This window comes from Drosophila biarmipes, unplaced genomic scaffold (genome assembly GCF_025231255.1).
Source record: "Drosophila biarmipes strain raj3 unplaced genomic scaffold, RU_DBia_V1.1 ptg000019l, whole genome shotgun sequence".
Lineage (NCBI taxonomy): Eukaryota > Metazoa > Arthropoda > Insecta > Diptera > Drosophilidae > Drosophila > Drosophila biarmipes.
In genome coordinates this window covers 1,883,645-1,904,202 of record NW_026114537.1, presented here as the reverse complement: position 1 = coordinate 1,904,202, position 20,558 = coordinate 1,883,645, and the positions used below count along the sequence as shown (strand labels likewise).

The 20,558-nt window shown below is 38.7% G+C and overlaps 2 long non-coding RNA genes across 8 annotated transcripts in view; one reads left to right on the top strand and one right to left on the bottom strand.

The window, feature by feature from the left end:
- Nucleotides 1–5,415, top strand: part of LOC127012107 (uncharacterized) — an 83,329-nt gene extending 77,914 nt beyond the window's left edge. For 2 of the 6 annotated variants that reach the window (XR_007765587.1, XR_007765585.1), the window contains exons 2-3: nt 4,726–4,848; nt 4,914–5,414. This is a non-coding gene — a long non-coding RNA (uncharacterized LOC127012107). Of the gene's footprint in view, nt 1–4,725; nt 4,849–4,913 lie in introns of all 6 variants that reach the window. The other 4 variants (XR_007765586.1, XR_007765584.1, XR_007765583.1 and 1 more) reach the window with 3 other exon arrangements.
- LOC127012108 (uncharacterized) lies at nt 82–20,141 on the bottom strand. 2 transcript variants are annotated; one of them, XR_007765589.1, is made up of 3 exons: nt 19,992–20,141; nt 14,094–14,917; nt 82–100 (listed from the first exon to the last, which is right to left on the bottom strand). It is a non-coding gene; the product is annotated as an uncharacterized LOC127012108 (long non-coding RNA). The 2 variants fall into 2 exon arrangements; XR_007765588.1 differs by lacking the exon at nt 82–100 and adding an exon at nt 13,457–14,044.
- Between the last annotated feature and the right edge of the window lie 417 nt (nt 20,142–20,558).

Sequence of the window (20,558 nt, the reverse complement as noted above, 5' to 3'; positions counted from 1 at the left end):
GGGAAGGAGAATAAAACGGAGGATCGGCGTTTTAAAGCTCATCGGCGAACTGTTGGCCAGAGATAAGAACGAGAATTCCTAATTCCGTCTGAGGATAGAACTGGAAAGAAGAGGAAGTGTCACAGGACTCAAAGGCTATGAGGACTCACAGGACAACAGCCAGAGAGAGAGAGAGAATGAGCTTCTTTTCGTCACCCGAAGAAAGCACGGAATGTGAGGAGTTATATAAATCCGCAGGACATCGTCAGTGAAACCAGCAGGCACCATCGATCGCCGCGCGGACCTCGTTGGAGAGCGCAGGAACGCGTCGAAAGGCCAGAACGAGCAATATCAGTAGGCAGTGGAACCAGCGCGAGAAGGTACCGAGACCTGCCAAGGCACAGACCCAATGCATTAGTAGCACGAGAATAAAACGTCATATAAATTTAGTTGGACAAGCACACAATCTTCTGTAGAAGCCGCACGAACCTCGTAACGACCAGACAGAAAAATCCCAAATAAAAACGTTTAAGTAGAAGCAGTGAATGCCTAACCACATCGAAAGCCTTGCTAAAGTCTAGGGTTGTTGATAATATTATTTTAAATATTAAATTAAATTTTGTATCATTTAAGATTATATCGCATTTTGACATCTAAAGATATATTATTGATGTTGTCGACGGTCAAACATTGTAATCGATAGGTAGAATAAGTATTGTAAGGAAAATCTAGTATTTGTTAAGTTATCCGACCTCGTATGGGTTTCGTGGCCCTTGAAGTGTGGGCCTAATAATGAATGCCACCAAAAATGTGTTCATTGTCTTGTGAATTGTAGGAGGCACACTGCTTTAAGATTAAGTTAGTTTAAAATGTATAAGGCTGATTTGGATTGTTCACAGAATAAAACGCCGGCGCTCACTACCACCGCATCTCCAGGCATCTCCATATGATTCAAGACAGATGTGTTTAATTTCTATTTCTTTTAATTCTAAGAAACTTATTGGGAAACTAAATAATAGCAATAGAGAGATATCAAGATATATTAAATATTATTTTGATATTTTTTTAAAACAGAAAATATTGTCGATACGATATTATAAAAATATTCGACATCCTTACTAAAGTGGATGATTATATCTCCGGAGCACCGGAGATATCTACTACTGTTTTATTTAGATAGCGAGGGGACGAAGAAAATGCGGTGAATTTTCATTTGTTTTGGATCCGTGCGAGAGGTATTAATTATAGGATTGTCTAGTTTCAGTGTGGAATTGGAAATGGGTGGATTAGTAACGGGCAAAATCAAGTAGAGATCAATCAAAAATCAAAATTTTTTGTATTTTGAGGTGCAACAAATGTTTTGAAAACCACGACCGCTTGGAAGAAGGGGAAACAGTTAATGATGGGACAAAAGCTTTCAAGGCTGGACAAATGGAGTTGTAAAACTGTAGGACAGCGGAGTCAAAATCTTGGATTGCTGATAAAAATGAACAGTCGATCCTCAAAATATAATAATGTAGACCAGTATAATCTGTTTTCCGACAATACTTTATCGGACAAGTTTTTCATTTAAGATTCGCTTAAAAGCTCAACGGATGTTGGTATAGTTGTGTGATAAGGATCTTCAGATAGGGAAATTTCGTTGATATCGGAAATTTTGCAAGAGCGGCATCACTAACGAACTTAAGGTTTAAAAGACTTTTCCGATTATTTACATACATACATACGATACAGTTAAAATATATTTATTCAACGAATAGTACATTAGTACATTCTTCGAATGTCTTATCCAGTTTTTACAAAGAAATGGATAATGGTAGAAATTGTCGAGATTTGTCTCGAAAAAAGTTGAATTGCGATGCCCCTCATAACTCTGCGCTGGATCATCAGAAATCAAAAATGGCCATGTCATTCGATAGATAATAGTTAGCAGGAAACGCCGTCGAGTTTTTTTTTTTTTGTAATTCCCTTTTTTTTAATTTTGTTACAGAAAAAGAAAAATTTTCGAGAAAAATCGGCTAATTTGAAATTGTAAAATTAAAATTATTATTTGTCGAAGACTATCAAATATTAATACGACTCCAGCGTGCAGTGTGAAAACATCTTAATATCGGGCTAGAAAGACAGATATTTCAGATAATAATTATGGAATGTTTTTCTTCATAATTATAAATAGAATTGTCGATGCGATCACCAACAAAATCACTATTAGTTTATCGGATTGGATTTGGCTGACAATGGCTGTCCGGTATTAAACTGTATGTATTCCGTGCTTAAAATTGTGTGCTCGATCTAGGATATTTCCGGTCCCATGCTAACAACAATATTGAAAGTCGATTTCTCGTAAGAAGATCCGTGAGCTTCTATGGAAGTATTTCACGGGATGCGCAGTCTGTGGGATTATCGCCAACGACCGGTCACGTTTACTATAAGTTTTTTGGGACAAACGCCCAAATCTTTAGAAGAATTACATAATAAAGACGACAAGTTAGGTTGGCAAATGGTAGGAGCTGCGGAATAAGTGCGCAGCTCGAGCCAGAAGTCAAATTGGGAAACAAACGACTAACCATGAGCATGTTAATATTGCCAGAAGTAGAAGATGCGTTGGTGCCAGCCCGTCGCCAGGATAAGATCCACAGGTCAATAAATTGTAATAGCTTCCAGGAACAAACACATCGGATGCCGGGGGGAAAGTATGTCAATGGCATTTTTTCAAGACGGCAACGAGAAGATAATATTGACCAGTTTATAGAAGCAGAACTGCCAGATTTCCGTATTACAAGTGCAACTTCAAATCTAGCCAAGCACCAAATCACCATAAGGGACTAGAAACCTATAAAACAAAGACACCACCCAGCAAGAACCACGTTCAACGCGCGTTAAAATCTTGCTTTGATGTTTTTGCACCTCCATCTACCTATTGCTATATTTTAAGTTACAAACAGAATATTATTGTCAAAGTTGATAAAATAAATTCTTCTTATTTTTAAGAATTTGCGGGTTTTGATAAGCCGAAACGTAAACATAAAACCGAGCGCTAGAAAAAAGCTTGCTACGCCCACTCCCACTCTACTGTGGCGCCTACAGTATTCATACTAGACAAAAATTTTAGCTGAAATTTATTGTTCTCATCAATACCTATTGATCGGCATAAAAAAACGCCTCAAGCCCCACACCCCTCGCAATGACGTCAGATTTCTTCCTTATCCTTTTTAATTATTTTGTGATGTTTTAAAGAAATATATATATATATCATAAAGAAATATAATATATATCAAAAAAATACCCTCATAGTCAAATACCTCGCTACGAGATTCGTGTGGCTAGCTTAGTAGATTGTATGTTCGTCCCACCAAATTTATAAGGTGTTCACGGGTTCGAGAGGGTTAATTGCGGGTAAATTTACAGACGGCTTGGTAACTCGGGTGGCCTTGGCGCCACGTGCTCGCTGTCCCGGACGGTCCCACTGGGGTTTCTGCTCAGATCAGGAGGAACTCTAAATCCTCCTAAATAAGATCTCCGACACCAAAACCACAGAGCTAAGGACCACAATGAAAGCGATCCTGTGCAGCAAAGTCGACGTCAGAGCGCTCACTGTGACAATGTTGATCGAGGTAAAAGACATCGACGAAACCACTTTGTGAAGAAATGTTTCGGCAGAAAGTACAGATGCAAGCTCTCAATTAGCTCTGCCCAGGTTTTCCATTGCTTATTATTGGCGATAAACCACTTCAATGCCTATCCTTTAAGTAACTCCGGTCCAGGTCTAAACCGTAGGTGTTGGCGGACCATTCAACTTGTTCCAGGAACTCAAACGGTTTCTCCGCCCTCCTCAGATTAAGATGAAAAGACTTAACAATAGTCTTCTGTTCGCGGTTGGTTAGCAAGGGCGGGCGGCCAGATCAAGCCTTTGATTGGTTACTGCCAGTCGAGTTGCAGGTGTTAGTAATGTTTTGGATGAAGGAATCGGCTCTACCAACAAGAGCACCAATTACCCTATAAGATTTTCCTTCCAAAAAAAATTTATAATTATTCGTTCCTCAACAGAAATTTGTTTGACCTTTTTATTCATGTTGAAATTCTTTGGAACTTGATGCACAAATTTAGCTTCAACTGACTTGTCTTTAAACAGTTGTACGCAGACTTTTGGGCGTACACTTGTAGTGTTAAATTTAATATTATATATAAAATATAACCCCTCGTTGAATAGTTCTGAAAAACACGTCATTTAGGACAATAAACTTAAGTTCCATTGAAAAAAAAGATTAAATAAAATATATGCATAAATGGCCGAACAATTCATGTTAAAAGTTTCATTTTAAAATTTTTTGAGGGTGTACGCATACACACTGAGAGTAATTGTACATTTTCTCAGGCAGACTACTTCTAGAAAAGGGCAGCGAGATAATACGCGTGACGAGGCGACACCTCCTGAACCATATTTAGCAAGCCAATTTATAAGGATTCTCGCAAAAAAAAAGGAAAGGGCATTCACGGTCGACATTCAAGTGGTCGACATGGTACGAACGGTCGTCATGGTAAGGGCAAACGGTAGTGCCGAGCTAAAATAAGGCGAAAAAAAGGAAGAGAACGACTACGAGCCAAACGTAAGCTTTTCGGACAAAACCAAATTTGCCAATTCACCATTGCCTAAGCAAGCGGCGCCTTGATTGGCAGGCGGTCGATTGTCCCTGTACGATAGTGGCGATCGTTGGGCGCAAGAAATACTGGAAATATTGTCAAAAGGTGAAACTTCGTATTGAGCAGGTGGCAACGCTTTATCATCGGTATCGATAGACGATCGCTCGCGGATGATGTAACCAAAGGGTGGGGGCACGAAAAGGAGAAGGAGGAACAATGAGCCTCGAGGTGGGTATCCATAGGCAATGAGAACGGATATCTTAGTGGGAACATAAGAAGTATTGGCGCGATAGAATTTGAAATCTACGAGGAAGACAGCGTGGGAAGGAGAATAAAACGGAGGATCGGCGTTTTAAAGCTCATCGGCGAACTGTTGGCCAGAGATAAGAACGAGAATTCCTAATTCCGTCTGAGGATAAAACTGGAAAGAAGAGGAAGAGTCACAGGACTCAAAGGCTATGAGGACTCACAGGATAACAGCCAGAGAGAGAGAGAGAGAATGAGCTTCTTTTCGTCACCCGAAGAAAGCACGGAATGTGAGGAGTTATATAAATCCGCAGGACATCGTCAGTGAAACCAGCAGACACCATCGATCGCCGCGCGGACCTCGTTGGAGAGCGCAGGAACGCGTCGAAAGGCCAGAACGAGCAATATCAGCAGGCAGTGGAACCAGCGCGAGAAGGTACCGAGACCTGCCAAGGCACACACCCAATGCATTAGTAGCACGAGAATAAAACGTCATATAAATTTAGTTGGACAAACACAAAATCTTCTGTAGAAGCCGCACGAACCTCGTAACGAGCAGACAGAAAATTCCCAAATAAAAACGTTTAAGTAGAAGCAGTGAATGCCTAACCACATCGAAAGCCTTGCTAAAGTCTAGGGTTGTTGATAATATTATTATCGATATTTTTTTTGGAACAAATATATATTTATATCGTAATAATTTTTTACCCAAATGTCGAGAATGCAATATATTTTTTTTTGTATTTTTTTTTTTATTTTTATAAACTGCATCGTTTAAGAACTAAATTATAAGAAATTAAATTTTAAATTAAATTTTGTTTTGTATGTTGAGTATAATTCATATAGTCTGTATTATTTAAAAACAAGATAACAAGAAATTGGATTTGAAATTAAATTTTGTTATTTCATATTATTGTTATTTGTTTAAATTAAATTATAACGCATTTTGACATCTAAAGATATATTATTGATGTTGTCGACGGTCAAACATTGTAATCGATAGGTAGAATATGTATTGTAAGGAAAATCTAGTATTTGTTAAGTTATCCGGCCTCGTATGGGTTTCGTGGCCCTTGAAGTGTGGCCCTAATAATGAATGCCACCAAAAATGTGTTCATTGTCTTGTGAATTGTAGGAGGCACACTGCTTTAAGGTTAAGTTAGTTTAAAATGTATAAGGCTGATTTGGATTGTTCACAGAATAAAACGCCGGCGCTCACTACCACCGCATCTCCAGGCATCTCCATATGATTCAAGACAGATGTGTTTAATTTCTATTTCTTTTAATTCTAAGAAACTTATTGGGAAACTAAATAATAGCAATAGAGAGATATCAAGATATATTAAATATTATTTTGATATTTTTTTAAAACAGAAAATATTGTCGATACGATATTATAAAAATATTCGACATCCTTACTAAAGTGGATGATTATATCTCCGGAGCACCGGAGATATCTACTACTGTTTTATTTAGATAGCGAGGGGACGAAGAAAATGCGGTGAATTTTCATTTGTTTTGGATCCGTGCGAGAGGTATTAATTATAGGATTGTCTAGTTTCAGTGTGGAATTGGAAATGGGTGGATTAGTAACGGGCAAAATCAAGTAGAGATCAATCAAAAATCAAAATTTTTTGTATTTTGAGGTGCAACAAATGTTTTGAAAACCACGACCGCTTGGAAGAAGGGGAAACAGTTAATGATGGGACAAAAGCTTTCAAGGCTGGACAAATGGAGTTGTAAAACTGTAGGACAGCGGAGTCAAAATCTTGGATTGCTGATAAAAATGAACAGTCGATCCTCAAAATATAATAATGTAGACCAGTATAATCTGTTTTCCGACAATACTTTATCGGACAAGTTTTTCATTTAAGATTCGCTTAAAAGCTCAACGGATGTTGGTATAGTTGTGTGATAAGGATCTTCAGATAGGGAAATTTCGTTGATATCGGAAATTTTGCAAGAGCGGCATCACTAACGAACTTAAGGTTTAAAAGACTTTTCCGATTATTTACATACATACATACGATACAGTTAAAATATATTTATTCAACGAATAGTACATTAGTACATTCTTCGAATGTCTTATCCAGTTTTTACAAAGAAATGGATAATGGTAGAAATTGTCGAGATTTGTCTCGAAAAAAGTTGAATTGCGATGCCCCTCATAACTCTGCGCTGGATCATCAGAAATCAAAAATGGCCATGTCATTCGATAGATAATAGTTAGCAGGAAACGCCGTCGAGTTTTTTTTTTTTTGTAATTCCCTTTTTTTTAATTTTGTTACAGAAAAAGAAAAATTTTCGAGAAAAATCGGCTAATTTGAAATTGTAAAATTAAAATTATTATTTGTCGAAGACTATCAAATATTAATACGACTCCAGCGTGCAGTGTGAAAACATCTTAATATCGGGCTAGAAAGACAGATATTTCAGATAATAATTATGGAATGTTTTTCTTCATAATTATAAATAGAATTGTCGATGCGATCACCAACAAAATCACTATTAGTTTATCGGATTGGATTTGGCTGACAATGGCTGTCCGGTATTAAACTGTATGTATTCCGTGCTTAAAATTGTGTGCTCGATCTAGGATATTTCCGGTCCCATGCTAACAACAATATTGAAAGTCGATTTCTCGTAAGAAGATCCGTGAGCTTCTATGGAAGTATTTCACGGGATGCGCAGTCTGTGGGATTATCGCCAACGACCGGTCACGTTTACTATAAGTTTTTTGGGGCAAACGCCCAAATCTTCTGAGTTATGTGTACGAGTTTCGTAGCGAGAAAACATAGAAAAACAGCTCGTTACATCTGGCGATCTTCAGCGAGCTTTATTAGCGAGGAGCTGGCGGATAAAATCGGCTGCTCTTAGAAGAATTACATAATAAAGACGACAAGTTAGGTTGGCAAATGGAAGGAGCTGCGGAATAAGTGCGCAGCTCGAGCCAGAAGTCAAATTGGGAAACAAACGACTAACCATGAGCATGTTAATATTGCCAGAAGTAGAAGATGCGATGGTGCCAGCCCGTCGCCAGGATAAGATCCACAGGTCAATAAATTGTAATAGCTTCCAGGAACAAACACATCGGATGCCGGGAGGAAAGTATGTCAATGGCATTTCTTCAAGACGGCAACGAGAAGATAATATTGACCAGTTTCTAGAAGCAGAACTGCCAGATTTCCGTATTACAAGTGCAACTTCAAACCTAGCCAAGCAACAATCACCATAAGGGACTAGAAACCTATAAAACAAAGACACCACCCAGCAAGAACCACGTTCAACGCGCGTTAAAATCTTGCTTTGATGTTTTTGCACCTCCATCTACCTATTGCTATATTTTAAGTTACAAACAGAATATTATTGTCAAAGTTGATAAAATAAATTCTTCTTATTTTTAAGAATTTGCGGGTTTTGATAAACCGAAACGTAAACATAAAACCGAGCGCTAGAAAAAAGCTTGCTACGCCCACTCCCACTCTACTGTGGCGCCTACTGTATTTATACTAGACAAAAATTTTAGCTGAAATGTATTGTTTTCATCAATACCTATTGATCGGCATAAAAAAACGCATCAAACCCCACACCCCTCGCAATGACGTCAGATTTCTCCTTTTATCCTTTTTAATTATTTTGTGATGTTTTAAAGAAATATATATATATATATCATAAAGAAATATAATATATATCAAAAAAATACCCTCATAGTCAAATACCTCGCTACGAGATTCGTGTGGCTAGCTTAGTAGATTGTGTGTTCGTCCCACCAAATTTATAAGGTGTTCACGGGTTCGAGAGGGTTAATTGCGGGTAAATTTACAGACGGCTTGGTACCTCGGGTGGCCTTGATAGCGCCCTTACACGTTGACTTGGCGACTGCTTAGCAACGACTCGGACTCACGAGGGGGTCAGCCGTGCGGATTTAGGAAAGCGTTACTGTTCTTAGAGTAGGGTGCTCTGTCCCGGACGGTCCCACTGCGGTTTCTGCTCAGATAAGGAGGAACTCTAAATCCTCCTAAATAAGATCTCCGACACCAAAACCACAGAGCTAAGCACCACAATGAAAGCGATCCTGTGCAGCAAAGTCGACGTCAGAGCGCTCACTGTGACAATGTTGATCGAGGTAAAAGACATCGACGAAACCACTTTGTGAAGAAATGTTTCGGCAGAAAGTACAGATGCAAGCTCTCAATTAGCTCTGCCCAGGTTTTCCATTGCTTATTATTGGCGATAAACCACTTCAATGCCTATCCTTTAAGTAACTCCGGTCCAGGTCTAAACCGTAGGTGTTGGCGGACCATTCAACTTGTTCCAGGAACTCAAACGGTTTCTCCGCCCTCCTCAGATTAAGATGAAAAGACTTAACAATAGTCTTCTGTTCGCGGTTGGTTAGCAAGGGCGGGCGGCCAGATCAAGCCTTTGATTGGTTACTGCCAGTCGAGTTGCAGGTGTTAGTAATGTTTTGGATGAAGGAATCGGCTCTACCAACAAGAGCACCAATTACCCTATAAGATTTTCCTTCCAAAAAAAATTTATAATTATTCGTTCCTCAACAGAAATTTGTTTGACCTTTTATTCATGTTGAAATTCTTTGGAACTTGATGCACAAATTTAGCTTCAACTGACTTGTCTTTAAACAGTTGTACGCAGACTTTTGGGCGTACACTTGTAGTGTTAAATTTAATATTATATATAAAATATAACCCCTCGTTGAATAGTTCTGAAAAACACGTCATTTAGGACAATAAACTTAAGTTCCATTGAAAAAAAAAGATTAAATGAAATACATGCATAAATGGCCAAACAATTCATGTTAAAAGTTTCATTTTAAAATTTTTTGAGGGTGTACGAATACACACTGAGAGTAATTGTACATTTTCTCAGGCAGACTACTTCTAGAAAAGGGCAGCGAGATAATATGCGTGACGAGGCAACACCTCCTGAACCATATTTAGCAAGCCAATTTATAAGGATTCTCGCAAAAAAAAAAAGGAAAGCGCATTCACGGTCGACATTCAAGTGGTCGACATGTACGAACGGTCGTCATGGTAAGGGCAAACGGTAGTGCCGAGCTAAAATAAGGCGAAAAAAAGGAAGAGAACGACTACGAGGCGAATCAATGAGCCTCGAGGTGGGTATCCATAGGCAATGAGAACCGATATCTTAGTGGGAACATAAGAAGTATTGGCGAGAGAGAATTTGAAATCTTCGAGGACGACAGCGTGGGAAGGAGAATAAAACGGAGGATCGGCGACTTAAAGCTCATCGGTGAACTTTTGGTCGTCGAGGACACAGGATAATGGCCAGAGATAAGAACGAAAATTCCTAATTTCGTCTAAGGATAGAACTGGAAAGAAGAGGAAGAGTCACAGGACTCAAAGGCTATGAGGACTCACAGGATAACAGCCAGAGAAAGTGAGAACATGAGCTTCTTTTCGTCACCCGAAGAAAGCACGGAATGTGAGAAGTTATATAAATCCGCAGGACATCGTCAGTGAAACCAGCAGGCACCATCGATCGCCGCGCGGACCTCGTTGGAGAGCGCAGGAACGCGTCGAAAGGCCAGAACGAGCAATATCAGCAGGCAGTGGAACCAGCGCGAGAAGGTACCGAGACCTGCCAAGGCACAGACCCAATGCATTAGTAGCACGAGAATAAAACGTCATATAAATTTAGTTGGACAAGCACACAATCTTCTGTAGAAGCCGCACGAACCTCGTAACGACCAGACAGAAAAATCCCAAATAAAAACGTTTAAGTAGAAGCAGTGAATGCCTAACCACATCGAAAGCCTTGCTAAAGTCTAGGGTTGTTGATAATATTATTTTAAATATTAAATTAAATTTTGTATCATTTAAGATTATAACGCATTTTGACATCTAAAGATATATTATTGATGTTGTCGACGGTCAAACATTGTAATCGATAGGTAGAATAAGTATTGTAAGGAAAATCTAGTATTTGTTAAGTTATCCGACCTCGTATGGGTTTCGTGGCCCTTGAAGTGTGGGCCTAATAATGAATGCCACCAAAAATGTGTTCATTGTCTTGTGAATTGTAGGAGGCACACTGCTTTAAGATTAAGTTAGTTTAAAATGTATAAGGCTGATTTGGATTGTTCACAGAATAAAACGCCGGCGCTCACCCCCACCGCGCCCACACCTACGCGTGTGGGGTAGTCGTTAAAAAGGCATCTCCATATGATTCAAAACAGATGTGTTTAATTTATATTTCTTTTAATTCTAAGAAACTTATTGGGAAACTAAAAAATGGCAATAGAGAGATATCAAGATATATTAAATATTATTTTGATATTTTTTTAAAACAGAAAATATTGTCGATACGATATTATAAAAATATTCGACATCCTTACTAAAGTGGATGATTATATCTCCGGAGCACCGAAGATATCTACTACTGTTTTATTTAGATAGCGAGGGGACGAAGAAAATGCGGTGAATTTTCATTTGTTTTGGATCCGTGCGAGAGGTATTAATTATAGGATTGTCTAGTTTCAGTGTGGAATTGGAAATGGGTGGATTAGTAACGGGCAAAATCAAGTAGAGATCAATCAAAAATCAAAATTTTTTGTATTTTGAGGTGCAACAAATGTTTTGAAAACCACTACCGTTTAAAAGAAACAGGAAACAGTTAATGATGGGACAAAAGCTTTCAAGGCTGGACAAATGGAGTTGTAAAACTGTAGGACAGCGGAGTCAAAATCTTGGATTGCTGATAAAAATGAACAGTCGATCCTCAAAATATAATAATGTAGACCAGTATAATCTGTTTTCCGACAATACTTTATCGGACAAGTTTTTCATTTAAGATTCGCTTAAAAGCTCAACGGATGTTGGTATAGTTGTGTGATAAGGATCTTCAGATAGGGAAATTTCGTTGATATCGGAAATTTTGCAAGAGCGGCATCACTAACGAACTTAAGGTTTAAAAGACTTTTCCGATTATTTACATACATACATACGATACAGTTAAAATATATTTATTCAACGAATAGTACATTAGTACATTCTTCGAATGTCTTATCCAGTTTTTACAAAGAAATGGATAATGGTAGAAATTGTCGAGATTTGTCTCGAAAAAAGTTGAATTGCGATGCCCCTCATAACTCTGCGCTGGATCATCAGAAATCAAAAATGGCCATGTCATTCGATAGATAATAGTTAGCAGGAAACGCCGTCGAGTTTTTTTTTTTTGTAATTCCCTTTTTTTTAATTTTGTTACAGACTGAAGTGAAAAAGACAAATTTTCGAGAAAAATCGGCTAATTTGAAATTGTAAAATTAAAATTATTATTTGTCGAAGACTATCAAATATTAATACGACTCCAGCGTGCAGTGTGAAAACATCTTAATATCGGGCTAGAAAGACAGATATTTCAGATAATAATTATGGAATGTTTTTCTTCATAATTATAAATAGAATTGTCGATGCGATCACCAACAAAATCACTATTAGTTTATCGGATTGGATTTGGCTGACAATGGCTGTCCGGTATTAAACTATATGTATTCCGTGCTTAAAGTTGTGTGCTCGATCTAGGATATTTCCGGTCCCATGCTAACAACAATATTGAAAGTCGATTTCTCGTAAGAAGATCCGTGAGCTTCAATGGAAGTATTTCACGGGATGCGCAGTCTGTGGGATTATCGCCAACGACCGGTCACGTTTACTATAAGTTTTTTGGGACAAACGCCCAAATCTTCTGAGTTATGTGTACGAGTTTCGTAGCGAGAAAACATAGAAAAACAGCTCGTTACATCTGGCGATCTTCAGCGAGCTTTATTAGCGAGGAGCTGGCGGATAAAATCGGCTGCTCTTAGAAGAATTACATAATAAAGACGACAAGTTAGGTTGGCAAATGGAAGGAGCTGCGGAATAAGTGCGCAGCTCGAGCCAGAAGTCAAATTGGGAAACAAACGACTAACCATGAGCCTGTTAATATTGCCAGAAGTAGAAGATGCGTTGGTGCCAGCCCGTCGCCAGGATAAGATCCACAGGTCAATAAATTGTAATAGCTTCCAGGAACAAACACATCGGATGCCGGGAGGAAAGTATGTCAATGGCATTTTTTCAAGACGGCAACGAGAAGATAATATTGACCAGTTTCTAGAAGCAGAACTGCCAGATTTCCGTATTACAAGTGCAACTTCAAACCTAGCCAAGCACCAAATCACCATAAGGGACTAGAAACCTATAAAACAAAGACACCACCCAGCAAGAACCACGTTCAACGCGCGTTAAAATCTTGCTTTGATGTTTTTGTACCTCCATCTACCTATGGCTATATTTTAAGTTACAAACAGAATACTATTGTCAAAGTTGATAAAATAAATTTTTTCTTATTTTTAAGAATTTGCGGGTTTTGATAAACCGAAACGTAAACATAAAACCGAGCGCTAGAAAAAAGCTTGCTACGCCCACTCCCACTCTACTGTGGCGCCTACTGTATTTATACTAGACAAAAATTTTAGCTGAAATGTATTGATTTCATCAATACCTATTGATCGGCATAAAAAAACGCCTCAAACCCCACACCCCTCGCAATGACGTCAGATTTCTCCTTTTATCCTTTTTAATTATTTTGTGATGTTTTAAAGAAATATATATATATATATCATAAAGAAATATAATATACATCAAAAAAATACCCTCATAGTCAAATACCTCGCTACGAGATTCGTGTGGCTAGCTTAGTAGATTGTGTGTTCGTCCCACCAAATTTATAAGGTGTTCACGGGTTCGAGAGGGTTAATTGCGGGTAAATTTACAGACGGCTTGGTAACTCGGGTGGCCTTGGCGCCACGTGCTCGCTGCTCGTCCCTGACACGTTGACTCGGCGACTGCTTAGCAACGACTCGGACCCGCGAGGGGGTCAGCCGTGCGGATTTAGGAAAGCGTTACTGTTCTTAGAGTAGGGTGCTCTGTCCCGGACGGTCCCACTGGTCTGCTCAGATCAGGAGGAACTCTAAATCCTCCTAAATAAGATCCCCGACACCAAAACCACAGAGCTAAAGACCACAATGAAAGCGATCCTGGGCAGCAAAGTCGACGTCAGAGCGCTCACTGTGACCATGTTGATCGGCGTTTTAAAGCTCATCGGCGAACTGTTGGCCAGAGATAAGAACGAGAATTCCTAATTCCGTCTGAGGATAGAACTGGAAAGAAGAGGAAGAGTCACAGGACTCAAAGGCTATGAGGACTCACAGGATAACAGCCAGAGAGAGAGAGAATGAGCTTCTTTTCGTCACCCGAAGAAAGCACGGAATGTGAGGAGTTATATAAATCCGCAGGACATCGTCAGTGAAACCAGCAGACACCATCGATCGCCGCGCGGACCTCGTTGGAGAGCGCAGGAACGCGTCGAAAGGCCAGAACGAGCAATATCAGCAGGCAGTGGAACCAGCGCGAGAAGGTACCGAGACCTGCCAAGGCACACACCCAATGCATTAGTAGCACGAGAATAAAACGTCATATAAATTTAGTTGGACAAACACACAATCTTCTGTAGAAGCCGCACGAACCTCGTAACGAGCAGACAGAAAAATCCCAAATAAAAACGTTTAAGTAGAAGCTGTGAATGCCTAACCACATCGAAAGCCTTGCTAAAGTCTAGGGTTGTTGATAATATTATTATCGATATTTATTTTTGGAACAAATATATATTTATATCGTAATAATTTTTTCCCCAAATGTCGAGAATGCAATATATTTTTTTTTATATTTTTTTTTTATTTTTATAAACTGCATCGTTTAAAAACTAAATTATAAGAAATTAAATTTTAAATTAAATTTTGTTTTGTATGTTGAGTATAATTCACATAATCTGTATTATTTAAAAACAAGATAACAAGAAATTGGATTTGAAATTAAATTTTGTTATTTCATATTATTGTTATTTGTTTAAATTAAATTATAACGCATTTTGAAATCTAAAGATCTATTATTGATGTTGTCGACGGTCAAACATTGTAATCGATAGGTAGAATATGTATTGTAAGGAAAATCTAGTATTTGTTAAGTTATCCGACCTCGTATGGGTTTCGTGGCCCTTGAAGTGTGGCCCTAATAATGAATGCCACCAAAAATGTGTTCATTGTCTTGTGAATTGTAGGAGGCACACTGCTTTAAGGTTAAGTTAGTTTAAAATGTATAAGGCTGATTTGGATTGTTCACAGAATAAAACGCCGGCGCTCACTACCACCGCATCTCCAGGCATCTCCATATGATTCAAGACAGATGTGTTTAATTTCTATTTCTTTTAATTCTAAGAAACTTATTGGGAAAGTAAATAATAGCAATAGAGAGATATCAAGATATATTAAATATTATTTTGATATTTTTTTAAAACAGAAAATATTGTCGATACGATATTATAAAAATATTCGACATCCTTACTAAAGTGGATGATTATATCTCCGGAGCACCGGAGATATCTACTACTGTTTTATTTAGATAGCGAAGGGACGAAGAAAATGCGGTGAATTTTCATTTGTTTTGGATCCGTGCGAGAGGTATTAATTATAGGATTGTCTAGTTTCAGTGAGGAATTGGAAGTGGGTGGATTAGTAACGGGCAAAATCAAGTAGAGATCAATCAAAAATCAAAATTTTTTGTATTTTGAGGTGCAACAAATGTTTTGAAAACCACGACCGCTTGGAAGAAGGGGAAACAGTTAATGATGGGACAAAAGCTTTCAAGGCTGGACAAATGGAGTTGTAAAACTGTAGGACAGCGGAGTCAAAATCTTGGATTGCTGATAAAAATGAACAGTCGATCCTCAAAATATAATAATGTAGACCAGTATAATCTGTTTTCCGACAATACTTTATCGGACAAGTTTTTCATTTAAGATTCGCTTAAAAGCTCAACGGATGTTGGTATAGTTGTGTGATAAGGATCTTCAGATAGTGAAATTTCGTTGATATCGGAAATTTTGCAAGAGCGGCATCACTAACGAACTTAAGGTTTAAAAGACTTTTCCGATTATTTACATACATACATACGATACAGTTAAAATATATTTATTCAACGAATAGTACATTAGTACATTCTTCGAATGTCTTATCCAGTTTTTACAAAGAAATGGATAATGGTAGAAATTGTCGAGATTTGTCTCGAAAAAAGTTGAATTGCGATGCCCCTCATAACTCTGCGCTGGATCATCAGAAATCAAAAATGGCCATGTCATTCGATAGATAATAGTTAGCAGGAAACGCCGTCGAGTTTTTTTTTTTTGTAATTCCCTTTTTTTTAATTTTGTTACAGACTGAAGTGAAAAAGAAAAATTTTCGAGAAAAATCGGCTAATTTGAAATTGTAAAATTAAAATTATTATTTGTCGAAGACTATCAAATATTAATACGACTCCAGCGTGCAGTGTGAAAACATCTTAATATCGGGCTAGAAAGACAGATATTTCAGATAATAATTATGGAATGTTTTTCTTCATAATTATAAATAGAATTGTCGATGCGATCACCAACAAAATCACTATTAGTTTATCGGATTGGATTTGGCTGACAATGGCTGTCCGGTATTAAACTGTATGTATTCCGTGCTTAAAATTGTGTGCTCGATCTAGGATATTTCCGGTCCCATGCTAACAACAATATTGAAAGTCGATTTCTCGTAAGAAGATCCGTGAGCTTCAATGGAAGTATTTCACGGGATGCGCAGTCTGTGGGATTATCGCCAACGACCGGTCACGTTTACTATAAGTTTTTTGGGACAAACGCCCAAATCTTCTGAGTTATGTGTACGAGTTTCGTAGCGAGAAAACATAGAAAAACAGCTCGTTACATCTGGCGATCTTCAGCGAGCTTTATTAGCGAGGAGCTGGCGGATAAAATCGGCTGCTCTTAGAAGAATTACATAATAAAGACGACAAGTTAGGTTGGCAAATGGAAGGAGCTGCGGAATAAGTGCGCAGCTCGAGCCAGAAGTCAAATTGGGAAACAAATGACTAACCATGAGCCTGTTAATATTGCCAGAAGTAGAAGATGCGTTGGTGCCAGCCCGTCGCCAGGATAAGATCCGCAGGTCAATAAATTGTAATAGCTTCCAGGAACAAACACATCGGATGCCGGGAGGAAAGTATGTCAATGGCATTTCTTCAAGACGGCAACGAGAAGATAATATTGACCAGTTTCTAGAAGCAGAACTGCCAGATTTCCGTATTACAAGTGCAACTTCAAACCTAGCCAAGCAACAATCACCATAAGGGACTAGAAACCTATAAAACAAAGACACCACCCAGCAAGAACCACGTTCAACGCGCGTTAAAATCTTGCTTTGATGTTTTTGCACCTCCATCTACCTATTGCTATTTTTAAGTTACAAACAGAATATTATTGTCAAAGTTGATAAAATAAATTCTTCTTATTTTTAAGAATTTGCGGGTTTTAATAAACCGAAACGTAAACATGAAACCGAGCGCTAGAAAAAAGCTTGCTACGCCCACTCCCACTCTACTGTGGCGCCTACAGTATTCATACTAGACAAAAATTTTAGCTGAAATGTATTGTTCTCATCAATACCTATTGATCGGCATAAAAAAACGCCTCAAACCCCACACCCCTCGCAATGACGTCAGATTTCTCCTTTTATCCTTTTTAATTATTTTGTGATGTTTTAAAGAAATATATATATATATATCATAAAGAAATATAATATATATCAAAAAAATACCCTCATAGTCAAATACCTCGCTACGAGATTCGTGTGGCTAGCTTAGTAGATTGTGTGTTCGTCCCACCAAATTTATAAGGTGTTCACGGGTTCGAGAGGGTTAATTGCGGGTAAATTTACAGACGGCTTGGTACCTCGGGTGGCCTTGATAGCGCCCTTACACGTTGACTTGGCGACTGCTTAGCAACGACTCGGACTCACGAGGGGGTCAGTCCTCCTAAATAAGATCTCCGACACCAAAACCACAGAGCTAAGGACCACAATGAAAGCGATCCTGTGCAGCAAAGTCGACGTCAGAGCGCTCACTGTGACAATGCTGATCGAGGTAAAAGACATCGACGAAACCACTTTGTGAAGAAATGTTTCGGCAGAAAGTACAGATGCAAGCTCTCAATGAGCTCTGCCCAGGTTTTCCATTGCTTATTATTGGCGATAAACCACTTCAATGCCTATCCTTTAAGTAACTCCGGTCCAGGTCTAAACCGTAGGTGTTGGCGGACCATTCAACTTGTTCCAGGAACTCAAACGGTTTCTCCGCCCTCCTCAGATTAAGATGAAAAGACTTAACAATAGTCTTCTGTTCGCGGTTGGTTAGCAAGGGCGGGCGGCCAGATCAAGCCTTTGATTGGTTACTGCCAGTCGAGTTGCAGGTGTTAGTAATGTTTTGGATGAAGGAATCGGCTCTACCAACAAGAGCACCTATAAGATTTTCCTTCCAAAAAAAATTTATAATTATTCGTTCCTCAACAGAAATTTGTTTGACCTTTTTATTCATGTTGAAATTCTTTGGAACTTGATGCACAAATTTAGCTTCAACTGACTTGTCTTTAAACAGTTGTACGCAGACTTTTGGGTGTACACTTGTAGTGTTAAATTTAATATTATATATAAAATATAACCCCTCGTTGAATAGTTCTGAAAAACACGTCATTTAGGACAATAAACTTAAGTTCCATTGAAAAAAAAGATTAAATAAAATACATGCATAAATGGCCGAACAATTCATGTTAAAAGTTTCATTTTAAAATTTTTTGAGGGTGTACGCATACACACTGAGAGTAATTGTACATTTTCTCAGGCAGACTACTTCTAGAAAAGGGCAGCGAGATAATACGCGTGACGAGGCGACACCTCCTGAACCATATTTAGCAAGCCAATTTATAAGGATTCTCGCAAAAAAAAAGGAAAGGGCATTCACGGTCGACATTCAAGTGGTCGACATGGTACGAACGGTCGTCATGGTAAGGGCAAACGGTAGTGCCGAGCTAAAATAAGGCGAAAAAAAGGAAGAGAACGACTACGAGCCAAACGTAAGCTGTTCGGACAAAAACAAATTTGCCAATTCACCATTACCTAAGGAAGGGGCGCCTTGATTGGCAGGCGGTCGATTGTCCCTGTACGATAGTGGCGATCGTTGGGCGCAAGAAATACTGGAAATATTGTCAAAAGGTGAAACTTCGTATTGAGCAGGTGGCAACGCTTTATCATCGGTATCGATAGACGATCGCTCACGGATGATGTGACCAAAGGGTGGGGCCACGAAAAGGAGAAGGCGAATCAATGAGCCTCGAGGTGGGTATCCATAGGCAATGAGAACCGATATCTTAGTGGGAACATAAGAAGTATTGGCGAGAGAGAATTTGAAATCTTCGAGGACGACAGCGTGGGAAGGAGAATAAAACGGAGGATCGGCGACTTAAAGCTCATCGGTGAACTTTTGGTCGTCGAGGACACAGGATAATGGCCAGAGATAACAACGAAAATTCCTAATTTCGTCTAAGGATAGAACTGGAAAGAAGAGGAAGAGTCACAGGACTCAAAGGCTATGAGGACTCACAGGATAACAGCTAGAGAAAGTGAGAACATGAGCTTCTTTTCGTCACCCGAAGAAAGCACGGAATGTGAGAAGTTATATAAATCCGCAGGACATCGTCAGTGAAACCAGCAGGCACCATCGATCGCCGCGCGGACCTCGTTGGAGAGCGCAGGAACGCGTCGAAAGGCCAGAACGAGCAATATCAGCAGGCAGTGGAACCAGCGCGAGAAGGTACCGAGACCTGCCAAGGCACACACCCAATGCATTAGTAGCACGAGAATAAAACGTCATATAAATTTAGTTGGACAAACACACAATCTTCTGTAGAAGCCGCACGAACCTCGTAACGAGCAGACAGAAAAATCCCAAATAAAAACGTTTAAGTAGAAGCTGTGAATGCCTAACCACATCGAAAGCCTTGCTAAAGTCTAGGGTTGTTGATAATATTATTTTAAATATTAAATTAAATTTTGTATCATTTAAGATTATAACGCATTTTGACATCTAAAGATATATTATTGATGTTGTCGACGGTCAAACATTGTAATCGATAGGTAGAATAAGTATTGTAAGGAAAATCTAGTAGTTAAGTTACGCGACCTCGTATGGGTTTCGTGGCCCTTGAAGTGTGGGCCTAATAATGAATGCCACCAAAAATGTGTTCATTGTCTTGTGAATTGTAGGAGGCACACTGCTTTAAGATTAAGTTAGTTTAAAATGTATAAGGCTGATTTGGATTGTTCACAGAATAAAACGCCGGCACTCACCCCCACCGCGCCCACACCTACGCGTGTGGGGTAGTCGTTAAAAAGGCATCTCCATATGATTCAAAACAGATGTGTTTAATTTATATTTCTTTTAATTCTAAGAAACTTATTGGGAAACTAAAAAATAGCAATAGAGAGATATCAAGATATATTAAATATTATTTTGATATTTTTTTAAAACAGAAAATATTGTCGATACGATATTATAAAAATATTCGACATCCTTACTAAAGTGGATGATTATATCTCCGGAGCACCGAAGATATCTACTACTCTTTTATTTAGATAGCGAAGTGACGAACCATTTGTTTTGGATCCGTGCGAGAGGTATTAATTATAGGATTGTCTAGTTTCATTGAGGAATTGGAAGTGGATGGATTAGTTACGGGCAAAGTCAAGT